General features: G+C 46.6%; 3 pseudogenes; all 3 read left to right on the top strand.

The window, feature by feature from the left end:
• The first annotated feature begins 1,360 nt into the window (after positions 1-1,360).
• Positions 1,361-3,755, top strand: LOC139353560 (kelch-like protein diablo; annotated as a pseudogene).
• A 9,268-nt stretch (positions 3,756-13,023) lies between these two features.
• Positions 13,024-15,448, top strand: LOC139353622 (kelch-like protein diablo; annotated as a pseudogene).
• Positions 15,449-17,543: 2,095 nt separating this feature from the next.
• On the top strand, positions 17,544-20,005 carry LOC139353639 (kelch-like protein diablo; annotated as a pseudogene).
• Positions 20,006-20,674: the final 669 nt, after the last annotated feature.

Raw genomic sequence — 20,674 nt, 5'->3', positions numbered from 1 at the left:
CCCAAGGAACTTAGCACTCAATAAGATTTTCAAATTTTTTCACAGATTCATTCATTTGTTTATTTATATGCATCATTTGTTGTTTTTCACGTCAAAAATTAATATTTTTCACAGCTATTTTTTTTCCGCCACGTGTTTTTTTGGGAATCTTGTATTTTCCATTTTTTTAATACACATTAACTTGTTTTTACTCTCACTGATTAAATAAATAATGGTCTGCGACAGACTTACATGGGAATCGTATAGGTATCACTTTTAAACCACTGGTTTATTTTATTTAACTACGTAATTGCGTGCAATTCTAACTCCTTCACATACTCGTAAGTAAACGCAAGTGAAAAAGACGAAAAAAGACGCGTGCCTTCCAGAAAAACAACAAGCAACAACAACAACGGTTCCGCTAATCCGTTGTTGTTCTGTTTTTTTGGCATGTCCCGTTTGGTCTATGCATCTTGCACATAAAAGCAGGGTATTTATAGACATATCCGACTATGCAAATCGGTTTATAAAAATATATTCTTAAAACTTCACATATTATTAAATAATATTAATAAACCTATACATTTTTTTTTAAAAAATACAAATATTTTAAAACAGAAACCTATTATTTTAAATGGTTGTTTTATCATTTACGAACAAATGTCGCATTATTCAAAAGGCAAGGGTGCACAAAAGTCTATATATTTTAGTTGCTGGTCCTCCTTCACACGCACTTTTCCGTCTGAGACATGGCGAGAGAGGAAGAGCCCAAAATTACTTTTTGTGCGTTCTCTTTGCGGACCTGACTTAGAGTGCGTCGCTTTGCCGCCGTTGCGCTCAGCTCTGCCGGCGTCGCTGGCTTCTCTGCCGACGTCGCAGTCGGCATCGTGATGATTGGGCGCTTAACTCAATTGTGGAACTGCAGGGTAGTGTCAAGGCTTGTCCTAACTACTTTGGTTTGAGAGCATTGGACTGAAAACGGAAGAGTTTTTTTGGGACAATCTATAGGTATTTATTAAGCTAATTCATATTCTTTGAAAGAGATAAATAAAGATGTACAGATCTTTAAAGGTTTTTGCCCGTCAATGGGACAAATGGATAAATGGTTCATTATTCAATAGAATAAGTTAGCCGCGCACTTTGCTCTCTCTGAGCGCCGGCAGGGCTTTTTTCTTTGCCGCTAAGTTCGGCCGGCAACTATTTACATACACACACATACACGCGTAAAAACATTTCGCATTGTCTGGCTCTGAGTAGTAGAGTAGAGTAGGCGTAGCATGGTCAATCGATAGGTATTTACAAGACTAATACATTTCAGTTAATATTTGGTTGAATAGCTTCGTTTGTAGTATCAATAGTGTACCAAAAAGAAAAACGATTTTCACTGCTGAAAAGTGCATTTCGCGCCAGGAATCTTCGATGTGGTCGCTTTAAGCCAGCAGCTAGATTGCATTTTCGAAATTTTCCGCCTGCAGCTGGCCCTGGACGTGCTTTGTATCCGTGGAGAACAGAGACGCAAAGATAGACGCCGTGTGGGGTTGGGTTGCTTCCGGCCCGCTGCGCTTAGCAGCGAACAGAATGGGCGACCTGCCGGGCTCGGGCTCCACCGCTCAACCACGGGATGCTGCTGTCACCGGAACAGGTGGTAATTCCACTGCTGGTGGCGGCTCCGTTGGATCGACGGCAGTGGACCGACCTCCGTCGCCCGCCCGCCTCTCACATTTCTGAAAAACATCCGAAGGTCACGATCACGGAACTCAATATGCTGCGGCGCCATCGGGAGCTCTGCGATGTGGTCCTGAACGTGGGCGGACGGAAGATCTTCGCCCACAGGGTCATCCTGTCCGCCTACAGCTCTTACTTCTGTGCCATGTTCACTGGCGAACTGGAGGAATCGCGCCAGACGGAGGTCACTATACGCGACATCGACGAGAACACCATGGAGCTGCTTATTGACTTTTGCTACACCGCCCACATCATCGTCGAGGAGTCCAATGTCCAGGCGCTCCTTCCCGCCGCCTGTCTGCTGCAACTGGTTGAGATTCAAGACATCTGCTGCGAGTTCCTCAAGCGACAATTGGACCCCACCAACTGCCTGGGCATCCGCGCCTTTGCCGACACACACTCTTGCCGGGAACTGTTGCGAATAGCCGACACGTTCACGCAGCACAACTTCCAGGAGGTGATGGAGAGCGAGGAGTTTCTGCTGCTGCCCGTCGGCCAGTTGGTGGACATCATCTGCAGCGACGAACTGAACGTGCGCTCGGAGGAGCAGGTCTTCAACGCTGTCATGTCCTGGCTCAAGTACAATGTCGCCGAGCGGCGACAGCACCTAGCACAGGTACTACAACATGTCCGTCTGCCTCTACTCTCCCCAAAGTTCCTGGTGGGCACGGTGGGCTCTGATCTCCTGGTCCGCAGCGACGAGGCCTGCCGGGATCTGGTGGACGAGGCCAAGAACTATCTGCTGCTTCCGCAGGAGCGACCGCTGATGCAGGGTCCGCGCACCAGACCTCGCAAAACGACCCGACCAGGTGAAGTGCTGTTTGCCGTGGGTGGCGTGTGCTCCGACGATGCCATAGCCTCCGTGGAGCGCTTCGATCCGCAGACAAATGACTGGAAAATGGTCGCTCCTATGAGCAAGCGGCGCTGCGGAGTCGGCGTGGCCGTGTTGAATGATTTGCTGTATGCAGTGGGCGGTCACGACGGCCAGAGCTATCTAAACAGCATCGAGCGGTATGATCCGCAAACCAATCAGTGGTCCTGCGACGTGGCGCCTACCACTTCCTGCCGCACCAGCGTGGGCGTGGCCGTGCTCGACGGCTTTCTGTATGCGGTTGGTGGCCAGGATGGCGTTCAGTGCTTCAATCATGTGGAGCGGTACGACTCCAAGGAGAACAAATGGTCAAAGGTGGCCCCGATGACCACACGACGGCTGGGTGTGGCGGTAGCTGTCCTTGGAGGATACCTATATGCAATTGGTGGCTCCGATGGACAACGTCCGTTGAACACTGTTGAGCGATGCGATCCCAGACACAACAAATGGGTGGCCGTCAGTCCAATGTACACGCGAAGCAAGCACCTGGGCTGCGCTGTCTTCAACAACTACATTTACGCCGTCGGCGGACGGTACGATAGCATGGAGCTCTCGTCCGCCGAGCGCTACAATCCACTGACCAACACCTGGAGCCCCATCGTGGCCATGACCTCTCGTCGCAGTGGGGTTGGCCTGGCCGTCGTGAATGGACAGCTGTATGCGGTGGGCGGTTTTGATGGGTCCGCCTATTTGAAAACCATCGAGGTCTACGACCCAGAGACGAACCAATGGCGTTTGTGCGGCTGCATGAACTACAGCCGACTGGGCGGCGGCGTGGGCGTTATGCGGGCCCCCCAGACTGAGAACTATATGTGATGCGAAAACAGTTTTAAGCAACAAAATCCCTGAAACTATTCCAACTCCTAGCCCTTCCATTGCTGATAAAATACCGTTGTCTTGTCTCTTTCTCCCCCCCGAACACATGCTATCTCGAGTGCAGGATTCGCAAGGATTCTGTTGTCTGATGGGAGCAGCAGCCGACGACGTTGCCCTCGCAAACGTTGCCGCCGCCGCATTTCTACTAACAATATCCGCAATCGAAGCCAAATCTAATCAACTAAATCCCTTTCACCCCATTGTCTAGCATTATAATCGCATTGTATTAATTGTTAATTGTTTATTTGGTAGAGCCTGAAGCGCGTGTTTGTTAGACTTTCCCAGCGTTAGCATAACCCCTTCGCTCCCGTACACCTGCAATCTCATATATATATATATATTTTATAAAGAACTTAATATCTAAATGTTGCTGGTGTTATTTCATGGAAATAGCTAGCTCATAACCATGCCTTCTTTCGAAAAAAAAATTAGAAAGAATTCTATTTGCCGCGGATATTAGATTGCAATTTTTTACATCCACACATGCATAAACACATACATGTATGTATGTATGTATATCGTTTTCTGGCTCTAGTGTAAAGCATTGGACTGAAAACGGAAAAGTTTTTTTGGGACAATCTATAGGTATTTATTAAGCTAATTCATATTCTTTGAAAGAGATAAATAAAGATGTACAGATCTTTAAAGGCCCACAAACCGCGAAAACCTGTGACGCCCACAATTTGCATGCTAGATAAAAAATTGATTGAAATATCGATTGATCCAAAAATAAATTTGCCACGCCCACTCTAACGCCCATAACACTTAAATCTGTCTACCGCCGGTAGGTGGCGCATTTTAGTCTCGCTTTGCTGCTTGCATATCTCCATTTCCCTTTGAATAACGGGTATCTGATAGTCGAGGTACTCGACTATAGCGTTCTTCCTTGTTTTTGTTTTTATTTGTTTATTTTAAAATTTGAGCTCGGGGGTTTCCGGTGTTATCGGGGTCGCTGGCACCTCCTCCTCAGCATCTGGTGCCGGCGTTGCCTTTTTTTTGGTACAACTCAAGTATTTAACGCACCGCATTGCCTTCTGCAGCGCCTTTTCGGGAGGCTCCGAGGGATTGCATCTAGTATTAGAAAAAAATTAGTTTTAAAAATAAAACAAGACGAGAATAAAAACGAGTGACCGAAAGTAATCGTTATTTGTAAGATTTATTTATAATAAAAGAAATGTTATCTTTGGCATTCAATGTAAAAATCCCAGAAGTCTTTTAAAAATTAAACTTAAAAACAATAGTTACTTTCAGCCTCAATAAAAACTTACTTAATAAGTAAGTTGTGGGACAGAACAAGTTCCTCGGATAATATGCTTAAGATGGAACGATTTAGCCTTCCATTTTTTTATAGATTTACCTTCAGCCTTGTCTAAAAATATAAGAAAATGCAAAAAATATCGAGACGAAATTAGCAAACTTTTGTTTTCGGTCACTTGATTTATTTTATTTTGTTGTAAAAAATTATTTATGTATTTTTTTTATTATTTATTAAATCATTTATTTACTTTGCAGATGCGGAAAAAATACCACTTTTCCAGGAACGGAAAATTAGAGATGTTTGAGATTTTTATTTAAATAGCCATGTTTGTTTACTTACACAAAAATAAAAATTGTGCTTTAATGTTATTAATACAAAAAATCATAAGTTATAAAAACAAACATCTCTTATTTTTGGTCCCAAGGAACTTAGCACTCAATAAGATTTTCAAATTTTTTCACAGATTCATTCATTGGTTTATTTATATGCATCATTTGTTGTTTTTCACGTCAAAAATTAAAATTTTTCACAGCTATTTTTTTTCCGCCACGTGTTTTTTTGGGAATCTTGTATTTTCCATTTTTTTAATACACATTAACTTGTTTTTACTCTCACTGATTAAATAAATAATGGTCTGCGACAGACTTACATGGGAATCGTATAGGTATCACTTTTAAACCACTGGTTTATTTTATTTAACTACGTAATTGCGTGCAATTCTAACTCCTTCACATACTCGTAAGTAAACGCAAGTGAAAAAGACGAAAAAAGACGCGTGCCTTCCAGAAAAACAACAAGCAACAACAACAACGGTTCCGCTAATCCGTTGTTGTTCTGTTTTTTTGGCATGTCCCGTTTGGTCTATGCATCTTGCACATAAAAGCAGGGTATTTATAGACATATCCGACTATGCAAATCGGTTTATAAAAATATATTCTTAAAACTTCACATATTATTAAATAATATTAATAAACCTATACATTTTTTTTAAGAAATACAAATATTTTAAAACAGAAACCTATTATTTTAAATGGTTGTTTTATCATTTACGAACAAATGTCGCATTATTCAAAAGGCAAGGGTGCACAAAAGTCTATATATTTTAGTTGCTGGTCCTCCTTCACACGCACTTTTCCGTCTGAGACATGGCGAGAGAGGAAGAGCCCAAAATTACTTTTTGTGCGTTCTCTTTGCGGACCTGACTTAGAGTGCGTCGCTTTGCCGCCGTTGCGCTCAGCTCTGCCGGCGTCGCTGGCTTCTCTGCCGACGTCGCAGTCGGCATCGTGATGATTGGGCGCTTAACTCAACTGTGGAACTGCAGGGTAGTGTCAAGGCTTGTCCTAACTACTTTGGTTTGAGAGCATTGGACTGAAAACGGAAGAGTTTTTTTGGGACAATCTATAGGTATTTATTAAGCTAATTCATATTCTTTGAAAGAGATAAATAAAGATGTACAGATCTTTAAAGGTTTTTGCCCGTCAATGGGACAAATGGATAAAGGGTTCTGTTCAGTCCCACGGTATTTGGTTCGTATGCACAGCTGATCGCCCTGCCAACTGAAGACGAAGGTCAGGAGATCTGGCAACCCGACGAACGAAGGAGAAGAGCAGTAAGAACTACAAGCTTCAGCGACCGGAACAACATTGGCTTCTTTTACTTGCTGTCCATTGCGACCCATTATTTTGTTAAAGTTAATTAATGAAGAAGAGTGAAGTGTACACATTATAAGCTAATGAATTAAAGGCTAAACTGTTATATTTGAACTTCAGTCGTTTAATCACTCCCAAGAGCCCCTCTTACAATGACAGCCGTACAGAGCTTTTGGTTTGCACGGCGTCACAATTGAACATGGTGGCCCATGAGGGGAATCTTGCTTGAAGTTTAAAAATCTCAGTTTGATCTTTCAATTGTGGGTTATAATGCATAACACCCAGCACTCCATCTAACACAAATTGCGATCGTCTCCGTTTGTGCCCCCAACAAGTGCTCTCACACCGATAGAGCACAGTCACCAATACCAACACACCCGGTCGCCTGACAGCCCTTCTACACACACACACACGGGTGCTGCAAGAAGGCCCGTTACAATTTCACAACCAAGGAAAATATTCTACTCAAAGCGGAATCGAAAAACAGTACAGCCTGCGCTCACGCTATATTCAACGTTACGTAACATCAGGCATAAGTAAAAAAAGGGAAAGATCACGTGAGTACGGGTGCTTTTTTATTTATCAAGCAGAGCTAGCTAGGTTCAAAATAAATTGGTAAAAATTCTCATAATATGTCTGACCACGAAGCTGATGATCCGGCCTTAGCAGGTTTTATTACACTTCAAAAGGAGCGACTCCAAAGTCTAACACGTCTGCAGCAGAACTATAAGAAGGATGCCGCGTCTCGAAAAACCGAAAGTTATTATATGAAGCGCCTGCAGCAGATCGAGAGTTTAAACGCGGCTTTTGAGACCACCCATCAATTAATCATCTGCACCGAGGGACATGTCAAAACGGACTATCACGCCAAGAAGATCGCCGTCAGTTTCGAGGATCTGTACATGGAAACCTATTGCCTTGTAGCTGAAGGCCAACGAATAAAGTTCCCAGTGACGCCGTCCTCAGCCTCGGCACCCACCGCCGTGTCGACGGTTGCCGACGCACGTGTCCACATGCCACAACTGCCAGTGCCCAAGTTTAGCGGAAACTGTGTGGACTGGCCTGGATATTATGACGCCTTCACTCGGTTAATTCATCAAAATGAGCGGCTGGACAATATTCAACGGTTTCATTTCCTCAAGGAATCTCTGCCAGCTGGTCGAGATTGCGATATTCGTCAAATTCCTTTGACGGCCGCTAACTATACGGTAGCATGGGACACACTAATTCAGCGCTATAACAATCCACGCGTGGTCTTCTCCAATCACATGAACATGTTGTACCAGTTGCCAAGCCTAAGCAAGGAGAAGCCCGATGATATACGATCTATGATCAGTGCAGTCAACGTCTGCGCAGCCGCCTGTAACACCATCAACGCGTCGTTGCAGAACGGGGATCACTGGCTCGCCCATTATTTGACTGCAAAATTACCGAAAGAGACGCACTCCGCCTGGGAACATCATCTCGGCAGTCAAACCCACATTCCCTCGTACAAGGATCTCGAACAGTTTCTCAACAACCGGTTAATCACCCTGGACGCCATTGAAAATAGAAACTGTTCGGGCACCAACAAATCTGGATCACCACTGGATCATCACCCCACAAAACGTATCTCGGTTCATAACACCCACGCGCAACCAAGCCCCCCTGTGCTTCGTTGCCCACACTGCAACGGTAATCATATCCTTCGTCGATGTCAGCAATTCCTTAGCTTGGATTGCTACCAACGTAAGGAGGTCGTGAGTAAGTCAAATCTATGCCTCAACTGCCTGAGCAAATCGCACATGCTGGCCCGCTGTTCAAGTGTAAAGAATTGCTACCACTGTGGACAACGCCACCATTCTTTACTTCATCCGGCCGCGGCGCCAAGCATCACTCAAGCACCCCAACCTTACTCGCCGACCGTATCATCCAGTCAACCACACACCGCTTCGATTATGAACAACGACACCTCACCAGTTAGCCCCCTTGCTAATCCAAACCTCCAATGTTATTCTTCCACAGCCTCCCATGCAACGCGACAGAATATCTTGCTAGCTACCGCACGGATTATTGTCTGCCACCCCCAGAGCGGCGCTCAAGCAACAATAACTGCCCTCATCGATCAGGGGTCGGAAGCTACAATAATCTCAGAGCATACCGTCCAAGCTCTCCAGCTTCCACGATGCAGAATCCGCGCTTCGATCGCCGGCGTCGGCCAAACTACTGGTCAACGGTGCAACTTTACGGCAAGCTGCTGCATCCGAACGTCGCTAAACCCAACGTTCAATCTAGGTGTCGACTCTGCGTACGTTATGAACTCGCTTACCTCACATCTACCAAACCAATCGTTTTCGCCTCAAAACTGGAAACACATCAACGGACTCCAGCTCTCGGATCCTTTATACTATCGCTCGAAACGCATAGATCTCATCATCGGAGCCGACCTCATGGCGGGTCTTATCCTTCCGGGAACCCGAATCGGAAATCCATACGAACCTATTGCACAAAATTCTCACTTAGGTTGGATGATACTCGGCAAGTTCCAGGAATCAATCCACACACTTAATATTCGCTGTCATCAAACCAGGCTAGACACGGAATCGCTTTTGAAGAATTTTTGCGAAATAGAATCTGTCCCAAGCCGATCACTTCAATCTGACGAAGAGCGGTGGTGTGAGTCCTTCTTTAAGGAAACGCACACACGTCAACCAAACGGTAGTTTTATGGTAAGACTACCTTTCAAATGGCATTTCGATTCCACAATGGCCCTAGGAAAATCGCATCAAGTCGCTTTAAACAGGTTTCTTCAATTAGAGCGGCGTTATGAACGGGATCCAGAAAAATGGATTCGCTACAAGGAGGGAATCGAAGAATATTTTGAATTGGGACAAATCACACCAGCAGTCACTAGTGAGAGATCAACCGTCAGTACCTCCAAAAAATTCTGTCGGGTTGAATCCTGCGTTCTTCCTCATCACGCTGTCTATAAAGAAGACAGTCTCACCACCAAACAGCGCATTGTATTCGACGCATCGGCAAAGACCTCAAACGGTCGATCTCTAAACGATGTATTGTCCGTAGGACCCACTCTCCAAAATGACCTCCCTGCAGTGTTACTGAATTGGAGACAGTACCGACATGTTTTCACCGCCGACATCCAGCGCATGTACCGCTGCATCGACGTACATCCGGACGACACGCAATACCAGCGGATTTTATGGCGGGCGGCGGATGGAAACATCAAGGAATATTGCCTGTCAACTGTAACTTTCGGTACCGCTTCTGCACCATTCACCGCCATTAGAGTCGTTCGTCAACTTGCAGAGGATGAACGCGAAAATTATCCACTGGCGGAAGAGGTCTTAAAGCACGAAATCTACGTCGACGATATTCTTTCTGGTGATCACACTATCTCAGCAGCACAAAACAAGAGTTTACAAATCCAGAACGCTCTAAAATCCGCAAATATGGAATTGAGAAAATGGTCTAGTAACGACATAGCGCTTCTAGACAGCATTCCTTTATCAAACCGATGCAATCAAACGTCACGAAGCTGGGACAACTCTGATACAATCAAAACCTTAGGAATGCATTGGTTACCTAACCAAGACTGTTTCACCTACAAATTGCAAGCGAGCATTCCCACGGGTTCAACCAAAAGAGAAATTCTTTCGAGCATTGCCAGACTTTTCGATCCCTTAGGACCCTTAGCCCCTATTCTCATTTCAGCAAAATTAATTTTAAAGGAAGTCACAATGGCACACCTCCATTCCGAGAACGACCGCAAGCACTTAGGGTGGGACGACCCAGTACCCAGTTCCATCGCTAACAAATGGAAAAAGTTCCGTGCCAATCTGGAGGACATCAGCAAAATCCGAATACCTCGCAGCGTACGGTATATGCCAGACTTTAGCCATGATATCCAGTTGCACGCTTTCTGCGACGGGTCCACTCACGCCTACGCAGCGGCGGTTTACATGCGTATACCCCAACCGGATTCATCGTTTTATACCACTCTCATCACTGCAAAATCCAAAATCTCTCCAACAAAACCCCTCACGATCCCGAGGACCGAGTTATGCGGCGCTGTGCTGGCAACCAAACTAACCAAATGGGTAGTAGCAAACAATCGTTGGAAAAACGCTAAAATCTCCGTTACATACTGGACGGACGCCACTATCGTTCTCCACTGGATCAAAGGAGATGTTACTAGATGGAAAACGTTCGTTGCCAATCGCGTTGCCTACATTCTGGACCACAGCGATTCAAACCAATGGAGACATGTTCCCACGGCAGATAATCCAGCAGACAGCGCCACGAGAGGACTATCCCCATCAGAAATCTCCATCTTTGATCTCTGGTGGCACGGACCATCATGGTTGAGGCAACACTCCAGTGAGTGGCCGGACACAGAGGTACCGAACATAAAGTTTGATGAGCAGTCCCTAGAAGCAAAATCTTTGCTAATTCGTTTGCACACCACCCAAGTAGACATTAGTCTCATTGAGCGGTTTTCAACTTACACCAAACTCGTTCGAGTCATAGCATACATACTGCGCTTTTGTCACAACGCTCAATCGAAGAAAACCAGATCTTACAGTCAGCTGTCGCCAGAGGAAATGGACAATGCACTTCGCTGCGTCGTGAAGATAGTACAAGCGGAAACCTTTCAGTCCGACATGCACGCGATCCTCGCAGAAAATCCTCTGCCTCCGAAGAGCACCCTAAGAAATCTCACTCCCTTTCTTGACGACGGCATCTTGCGCGTTCGCGGTCGTCTCAAGCATTCCAACCTTTCTTTCGATCGCAAACATCCAATCATCTTACCGCAGCGTCATTTCTTTACAGAGCTGGTAATTCAGAACTCCCATCAAGCTACCCTGCACGGCGGCGCTCATCTTACTTTAGCCCACACGAGGTACAAGTTCTGGATTCCAAATGGAAGACAAGCCGTCCGAACAATCCTTCGAAAATGCATCACGTGCTTCCGCGCGTCACCTAGCATCGGAAGTCAATTGATGGGCGACCTGCCGGTGCACAGAGTCAACCCACCAAACCGCCCATTCGTTGCGACCGGCGTCGATTATACCGGGGCAATCGAAATCCAGGCAGCACGGCTTCGAGGGACAAGTACTTACAAAGGATACATTGCTATTTTCGTCTGCTTGGCTACGAAGGCAGTTCACCTAGAAGCGGTTACCGGACTCTCGTCGGAACACTTCCTACTAGCATTTTCTCGTTTTACTGGTCGCCGAGGACCAGTTCAACATATGTATAGCGACAACGGAACAAATTTCGTTGGCGCCAATAAGTTATTAGCAAGCGCACAACCGGCGGATCGCGACCACGCTACGTGCCCTACATGGCATTTCACTCCGCCATACTCTCCCAATTTCGGAGGCCTTTGGGAGGCTGGGGTCAAGTCCGTCAAGCATCACCTGAAGAGGACTGTCGGAAGTCACAAGCAGACTTATGAGGAACTCGCAACGGTGCTCATCCGGATTGAAGCTTGCCTAAACTCTCGGCCATTTTGTCCGCTAACAGCTGATCCAGACGACATAGAAGCTCTCACGCCGGCACATTTTCTCATTGGTGACACCCTGCTCGCACCTGCCCATTGTCGCCCCCAAAACTCGTCGTTCCGTGAGCAATTTCTGTCTCATCAAAATTTGATCCGTCAGTTTTGGACGCAATGGAGCCGAGATTGGCTGTCCCATCTTCAAACTCGCCCAAAATGGTGTCAGGAAAAGGAGAATTTTAAAATCAACGAATTAGTACTCATGAAGGACGATCAACTGCCTCCATCGCAATGGTCGCTCGGTAGAATTACCAGTCTCCATCCTGGAGAGGATTCACTCGTTCGAGTTGTAACACTGAAAACAAAATCAGGCAGTCAAAAACGCTCCATCTCCAAGCTTTGTCGCCTGCCGATCTCATGCTAATATGAACCAGCTATTGCTCCCTTGATAATCAATTGCATCCGTATGTCATTTCTCTTTCTCTTTGTCTTAGCCGCTACGAGTACAAGGGAAGTTAGATCCAGAATCCTGAACAACACATGTATCACGCGGATTTCGCATTGGCGGGCGGCATGTTCAGTCCCACGGTATTTGGTTCGTATGCACAGCTGATCGCCCTGCCAACTGAAGACAAAGGTCAGGAGATCTGGCAACCCGACGAACGAAGGAGAAGAGCAGTAAGAACTACAAGCTTCAGCGACCGGAACAACATTGGCTTCTTTTACTTGCTGTCCATTGCGACCCATTATTTTGTTAAAGTTAATTAATGAAGAAGAGTGAAGTGTACACATTATAAGCTAATGAATTAAAGGCTAAACTGTTATATTTGAACTTCAGTCGTTTAATCACTCCCAAGAGCCCCTCTTACAATGACAGCCGTACAGAGCTTTTGGTTTGCACGGCGTCACAATTGAACAGGTTCATTATTCAATAGAATAAGTTAGCCGCGCACTTTGCTCTCTCTGAGCGCCGGCAGGGCTTTTTTCTTTGCCGCTAAGTTCGGCCGGCAACTATTTACATACACACACATACACGCGTAAAAACATTTCGCATTGTCTGGCTCTGAGTAGTAGAGTAGAGTAGGCGTAGCATGGTCAATCGATAGGTATTTACAAGACTAATACATTTCAGTTAATATTTGGTTGAATAGCTTCGTTTGTAGATCAATCGTGTGTTTCGACTTTTCCAGGCCAAAAAGAAAAACGATTTTCACTGCTGAAAAGTGCATTTCGCGCCAGGAATCTTCGATGTGGTCGCTTTAAGCCAGCAGCAAGATTGCATTTTCGAAATTTTCCGCCTGCAGCTGGCCCTGGACGTGCTTTGTATCCGTGGAGAACAGAGACGCAAAGATAGACGCCGTGTGGGGTTGGGTTGCTTCCGGCCCGCTGCGCTTAGCAGCGAACAGAATGGGCGACCTGCCGGGCTCGGGCTCCACCGCTCAACCACGGGATGCTGCTGTCACCGGAACAGGTGGTAATTCCACTGCTGGTGGCGGCTCCGTTGGATCGACGGCAGTGGACCGACCTCCGTCGCCCGCCCGCCTCTCACATTTCTGAAAAACATCCGAAGGTCACGATCACGGAACTCAATATGCTGCGGCGCCATCGGGAGCTCTGCGATGTGGTCCTGAACGTGGGCGGACGGAAGATCTTCGCCCACAGGGTCATCCTGTCCGCCTGCAGCTCTTACTTCTGTGCCATGTTCACTGGCGAACTGGAGGAATCGCGCCAGACGGAGGTCACTATACGCGACATCGACGAGAACACCGTGGAGCTGCTTATTGACTTTGGCTACACCGCCCACATCATCGTCGAGGAGTCCAATGTCCAGGCGCTCCTTCCCGCCGCCTGTCTGCTGCAACTGGTTGAGATTCAAGACATCTGCTGCGAGTTCCTCAAGCGACAATTGGACCCCACCAACTGCCTGGGCATCCGCGCCTTTGCCGACACACACTCTTGCCGGGAACTGTTGCGAATAGCCGACACGTTCACGCAGCACAACTTCCAGGAGGTGATGGAGAGCGAGGAGTTTCTGCTGCTGCCCGTCGGCCAGTTGGTGGACATCATCTGCAGCGACGAACTGAACGTGCGCTCGGAGGAGCAGGTCTTCAATGCTGTCATGTCCTGGCTCAAGTACAATGTCGCCGAGCGGCGACAGCACCTAGCACAGGTACTACAACATGTCCGTCGCCTCTACTCTCCCCAAAGTTCCTGGTGGGCACGGTGGGCTCTGATCTCCTGGTCCGCAGCGACGAGGCCTGCCGGGATCTGGTGGACGAGGCCAAGAACTATCTGCTGCTTCCGCAGGAGCGACCGCTGATGCAGGGTCCGCGCACCAGACCTCGCAAAACGACCCGACGAGGTGAAGTGCTGTTTCCCGTGGGTGGCGTGTGCTCCGACGATGCCATAGCCTCCGTGGAGCGCTTCGATCCGCAGACAAATGACTGGAAAATGGTCGCTCCTATGAGCAAGCGGCGCTGCGGAGTCGGCGTGGCCGTGTTGAATGATTTGCTGTATGCAGTGGGCGGTCACGACGGCCAGAGCTATCTAAACAGCATCGAGCGGTATGATCCGCAAACCAATCAGTGGTCCTGCGACGTGGCGCCTACCACTTCCTGCCGCACCAGCGTGGGCGTGGCCTTGCTCGACGGCTTTCTGTATGCGGTTGGTGGGCAGGATGGCGTTCAGTGCTTCAATCATGTGGAGCGGTACGACCCCAAGGAGAACAAGTGGTCAAAGGTGGCCCCGATGACCACACGACGGCTGGGTGTGGCGGTAGCTGTCCTTGGAGGATACCTATATGCCATTGGTGGCTCCGATGGACAACGTCCGTTGAACACTGTTGAGCGATACGATCCCAGACACAACAAATGGGTGGCCGTCAGTCCAATGTCCACGTGAAGCAAGCACCTGGGCTGCGCTGTCTTCAACAACTACATTTACTCCGTCGGCGGACGGTACGATAGCATGGAGCTCTCGTCCGCCGAGCGCTACAATCCACTGACCAACACCTGGAGCCCCATCGTGGCCATGACCTCTCGTCGCAGTGGGGTTGGCCTGGCCGTCGTGAATGGACAGCTGTATGCGGTGGGCGGTTTTGATGGGTCCGCCTATTTGAAAACCATCGAGGTCTACGACCCAGAGACGAACCAATGGCGTTTGTGCGGCTGCATGAACTACAGCCGACTGGGCGGCGGCGTGGGCGTTATGCGGGCCCCCCAGACTAAGAACTATATGTGATGCGAAAACAGTTTTAAGCAACAAAATCCCTGAAACTATTCCAACTCCTAGCCCTTCCATTGCTGATAAAATACCGTTGTCTTGTCTCTTTCTCCCCCCCGAACACAAGCTATCTCGAGTGCAGGATTCGCAAGGATTCTGTTGTCTGATGGGAGCAGCAGCCGACGACGTTGCCCTCGCAAACGTTGCCGCCGCCGCATTTCTACTAACAATATCCGCAATCGAAGCCAAATCTAATCAACTAAATCCCTTTCACCCCATTGTCTAGCATTATAATCGCATTGTATTAATTGTTAATTGTTTATTTGGTAGAGCCTGAAGCGCGTGTATGTTAGACTTTCCCAGCGTTAGCATAACCCCTTCGCTCCCGTACACCTGCAATCTCATATATATATATATTTTATAAAGAACTTAATATCTAAATGTTGCTGGTGTTATTTCATGGAAATAGCTAGCTCATAACCATGCCTTCTTTCGAAAAAAAAATTAGAAAGAATTCTATTTGCCGCGGATATTAGATTGCAATTTTTTACATCCACACATGCATAAACACATACATGTATGTATGTATATATATGTATATCGTTTTCTGGCTCTAGTGTAAAGCATTGGACTGAAAACGGAAAATTTTTTTTGGGACAATCTATAGGTATTTATTAAGCTAATTCATATTCTTTGAAAGAGATAAATAAAGATGTACAGATCTTTAAAGGCCCACAAACCGCGAAAACCTGTGACGCCCACAATTTGCATGCTAGATAAAAATCAATGTAAAAATCCCAGAAGTCTTTTAAAAATTAAACTTAAAAACAATAGTTACTTTCAGCCTCAATAAAAACTTACTTAATAAGTAAGTTGTGGGACAGAAAATATAAAAAAATGCAAAAAATATCGAGACGAAATTAGCAAACTTTTGTTTTCGGTCACTTGATTTATTTTATTTTGTTGTAAAAAATTATTTATGTATTTTTTTTATTATTTATTAAATCATTTATTTATTTTGCAGATGCGGAAAAAATACCACTTTTCCAGGAACGGAAAATTAGAGATGTTTGAGATTTTTATTTAAATAGCCATGTTTGTTTACTTACACAAAAATAAAAATTGTGCTTTAATGTTATTAATACAAAAAATCATAAGTTATAAAAACAAACATCTCTTATTTTTGGTCCCAAGGAACTTAGCACTCAATAAGATTTTCAAATTTTTTCACAGATTCATTCATTTGTTTATTTATATGCATCATTTGTTGTTTTTCACGTCAAAAATTAAAATTTTTCACAGCTTTTTTTTTCCGCCACGTGTTTTTTTGGGAATCTTGTATTTTCCATTTTTTTAATACACATTAACTTGTTTTTACTCTCACTGATTAAATAAATAATGGTCTGCGACAGACTTACATGGGAATCGTATAGGTATCACTTTTAAACCACTGGTTTATTTTATTTAACTACGTAATTGCGTGCAATTCTAACTCCTTCACATACTCGTAAGTAAACGCAAGTGAAAAAGACGAAAAAAGACGCGTGCCTTCCAGAAAAACAACAAGCAACAACAACAACGGTTCCGCTAATCCGTTGTTGTTCTGTTTTTTTGGCATGTCCCGTTTGGTCTATGCATCTTGCACATAAAAGCAGGATATTTATAGACATATCCGACTATGCAAATCGGTTTATAAAAATATATTCTTAAAACTTCACATATTATTAAATAATATTAATAAACCTATACATTTTTTTTAAGAAATACAAATATTTTAAAACAGAAACCTATTATTTTAAATGGTTGTTTTATCATTTACGAACAAATGTCGCATTATTCAAAAGGCAAGGGTGCACAAAAGTCTATATATTTTAGTTGCTGGTCCTCCTTCACACGCACTTTTCCGTCTGAGACATGGCGAGAGAGGAAGAGCCCAAAATTACTTTTTGTGCGTTCTCTTTGCGGACCTGACTTAGAGTGCGTCGCTTTGCCGCCGTTGCGCTCAGCTCTGCCAGCGTCGCTGGCTTCTCTGCCGACGTCGCAGTCGGCATCGTGATGATTGGGCGCTTAACTCAATTGTGGAACTGCAGGGTAGTGTCAAGGCTTTGGTTTGAGAGCATTGGACTGAAAACGGAAGAGTTTTTTTGGGACAATCTATAGGTATTTATTAAGCTAATTCATATTCTTTGAAAGAGATAAAAAAAGATGTACAGATCTTTAAAGGTTTTTGCCCGTCAATGGGACAAATGGATAAAGGGTTCATTATTCAATAGAGTTAGCCGCGCACTTTGCTCTCTCTGAGCGCCGGCAGGGCTTTTTTCTTTGCCGCTAAGTTCGGCCGGCAACTATTTACATATACACACATACACGCGTAAAAACATTTCGCATTGTCTGGCTCTGAGTAGTAGAGTAGAGTAGGCGTAGCATGGTCAATCGACAGGTATTTACAAGACTAATACATTTCAGTTAATATTTGGTTGAATAGCTTCGTTTGTAGTATCAATCGTGTGTTTCGACTTTTCCAGGCCAAAAAGAAAAACGATTTTCACTGCTGAAAAGTGCATTTCGCGCCAGGAATCTTCGATGTGGTCGCTTTAAGCCAGCAGCAAGATTGCATTTTCGAAATTTTCCGCCTGCAGCTGGCCCTGGACGTGCTTTGTATCCGTGGAGAACAGAGACGCAAAGATAGACGCCGTGTGGGGTTGGGTTGCTTCCGGCCCGCTGCGCTTAGCAGCGAACAGAATGGGCGACCTGCCGGGCTCGGGCTCCACCGCTCAACCACGGGATGCTGCTGTCACCGGAACAGGTGGTAATTCCACTGCTGGTGGCGGCTCCGTTGGATCGACGGCAGTGGACCGACCTCCGTCGCCCGCCCACCTCTCACATTTCTGAAAAACATCCGAAGGTCACGATCACGGAACTCAATATGCTGCGGCGCCATCGGGAGCTCTGCGATGTGGTCCTGAACGTGGGCGGACGGAAGATCTTCGCCCACAGGGTCATCCTGTCCGCCTGCAGCTCTTACTTCTGTGCCATGTTCACTGGCGAACTGGAGGAATCGCGCCAGACGGAGGTCACTATACGCGACATCGACGAGAACACCATGGAGCTGCTTATTGACTTTGGCTACACCGCCCACATCATCGTCGAGGAGTCCAATGTCCAGGCGCTCCTTCCCGCCGCCTGTCTGCTGCAACTGGTTGAGATTCAAGACATCTGCTGCGAGTTCCTCAAGCGGACCCCACCAACTGCCTGGGCATCCGCGCCTTTGCCGACACACACTCTTGCCGGGAACTGTTGCGAATAGCCGACACGTTCACGCAGCACAACTTCCAGGAGGTGATGGAGAGCGAGGAGTTTCTGCTGCTGCCCGTCGGCCAGTTGGTGGACATCATCTGCAGCGACGAACTGAACGTGCGCTCGGAGGAGCAGGTCTTCAATGCTGTCATGTCCTGGCTCAAGTACAATGTCGCCGAGCGGCGACAGCACCTAGCACAGGTACTACAACATGTCCGTCTGCCTCTACTCTCCCCAAAGTTCCTGGTGGGCACGGTGGGCTCTGATCTCCTGGTCCGCAGCGACGAGGCCTGCCGGGATCTGGTGGACGAGGCCAAGAACTATCTGCTGCTTCCGCAGGAGCGACCGCTGATGCAGGGTCCGCGCACCAGACCTCGCAAAACGACCCGACGAGGTGAAGTGCTGTTTCCCGTGGGTGGCGTGTGCTCCGACGATGCCATAGCCTCCGTGGAGCGCTTCGATCCGCAGACAAATGACTGGAAAATGGTCGCTCCTATGAGCAAGCGGCGCTGCGGAGTCGGCGTGGCCGTGTTGAATGATTTGCTGTATGCAGTGGGCGGTCACGACGGCCAGAGCTATCTAAACAGCATCGAGCGGTATGATCCGCAAACCAATCAGTGGTCCTGCGACGTGGCGCCTACCACTTCCTGCCGCACCAGCGTGGGCGTGGCCTTGCTCGACGGCTTTCTGTATGCGGTTGGTGGGCAGGATGGCGTTCAGTGCTTCAATCATGTGGAGCGGTACGACCCCAAGGAGAACAAGTGGTCAAAGGTGGCCCCGATGACCACACGACGGCTGGGTGTGGCGGTAGCTGTCCTTGGAGGATAGCTATATGCCATTGGTGGCTCCGATGGACAACGTCCGTTGAACACTGAACATTGAACACATACGATCCCAGACACAACAAATGGGTGGCCGTCAGTCCAATGTCCACGTGAAGCAAGCACCTGGGCTGCGCTGTCTTCAACAACTACATTTACGCCGTCGGCGGACGGTACGATAGCATGGAGCTCTCGTCCGCCGAGCGCTACAATCCACTGACCAACACCTGGAGCCCCATCGTGGCCATGACCTCTCGTCGCAGTGGGGTTGGCCTGGCCGTCGTGAATGGACAGCTGCATGCGGTGGGCGGTTTTGATGGGTACGCCTATTTGAAAACCATCGAGGTCTACGACCCAGAGACGAACCAATGGCGTTTGTGCGGCTGCATGAACTACAGCCGACTGGGCGGCGGCGTGGGCGTTATGCGGGCCCCCCAGACTGAGAACTATATGTGATGCGAAAACAGTTTTAAGCAACAAAATCCCTGAAACTATTCCAACTCCTAGCCCTTCCATTGCTGATAAAATACCGTTGTCTTGTCTCTTTCTCCCCCCCGAACACAAGCTATCTCGAGTGCAGGATTCGCAAGGATTCTGTTGTCTGATGAGAGCAGCAGCCGACGACGTTGCCCTCGCAAACGTTGCCGCCGCCGCATTTCTACTAACAATATCCGCAATCGAAGCCAAATCTAATCAACTAAATCCCTTTCACCCCATTGTCTAGCATTATAATCGCATTGTATTAATTGTTAATTGTTTATTTGGTAGAGCCTGAAGCGCGTGTATGTTAGACTTTCCCAGCGTTAGCATAACCCCTTCGCTCCCGTACACCTGCAATCTCATATATATATATATTTTATAAAGAACTTAATATCTAAATGTTGCTGGTGTTATTTCATGGAAATAGCTAGCTCATAACCATGCCTTCTTTCGAAAAAAAAATTAGAAAGAATTCTATTTGCCGCGGATATTAGATTGCAATTTTTTACATCCACACATGCATAAACACATACATGTATGTATGTATATATATGTATATCGTTTTCTGGCTCTAGTGTAAAGCATTGGACTGAAAACGGAAAAGTTTTTTTGGGACAATCTATAGGTATTTATTAAGCTAATTCATATTCTTTGAAAGAGATAAATAAAGATGTACAGATCTTTAAAGGCCCACAAACCGCGAAAACCTGTGACGCCCACAATTTGCATGCTAGATAAAAAATTGATTGAAATATCGATTGATCCAAAAATAAATTTGCCACGCCCACTCTAACGCCCATAACACTTAAATCTGTCTACCGCCGGTAGGTGGCGCATTTTAGTCTCGCTTTGCTGCTTGCATATCTCCATTTCCCTTTGAGTAACGGGTATCTGATAGTCGAGGTACTCGACTATAGCGTTCTTCCTTGTTTTTGTTTTTATTTGTTTATTTTAAAATTTGAGCTCGGGGGTTTCCGGTGTTATCGGGGTCGCTGG

The sequence above is a fragment of the Drosophila suzukii genome, chromosome Y, assembly GCF_043229965.1.
Source record: "Drosophila suzukii chromosome Y, CBGP_Dsuzu_IsoJpt1.0, whole genome shotgun sequence".
NCBI classification, from domain to species: Eukaryota; Metazoa; Arthropoda; class Insecta; order Diptera; family Drosophilidae; genus Drosophila; species Drosophila suzukii.
This window is presented reverse-complemented; position numbering and strand designations above follow the sequence as displayed.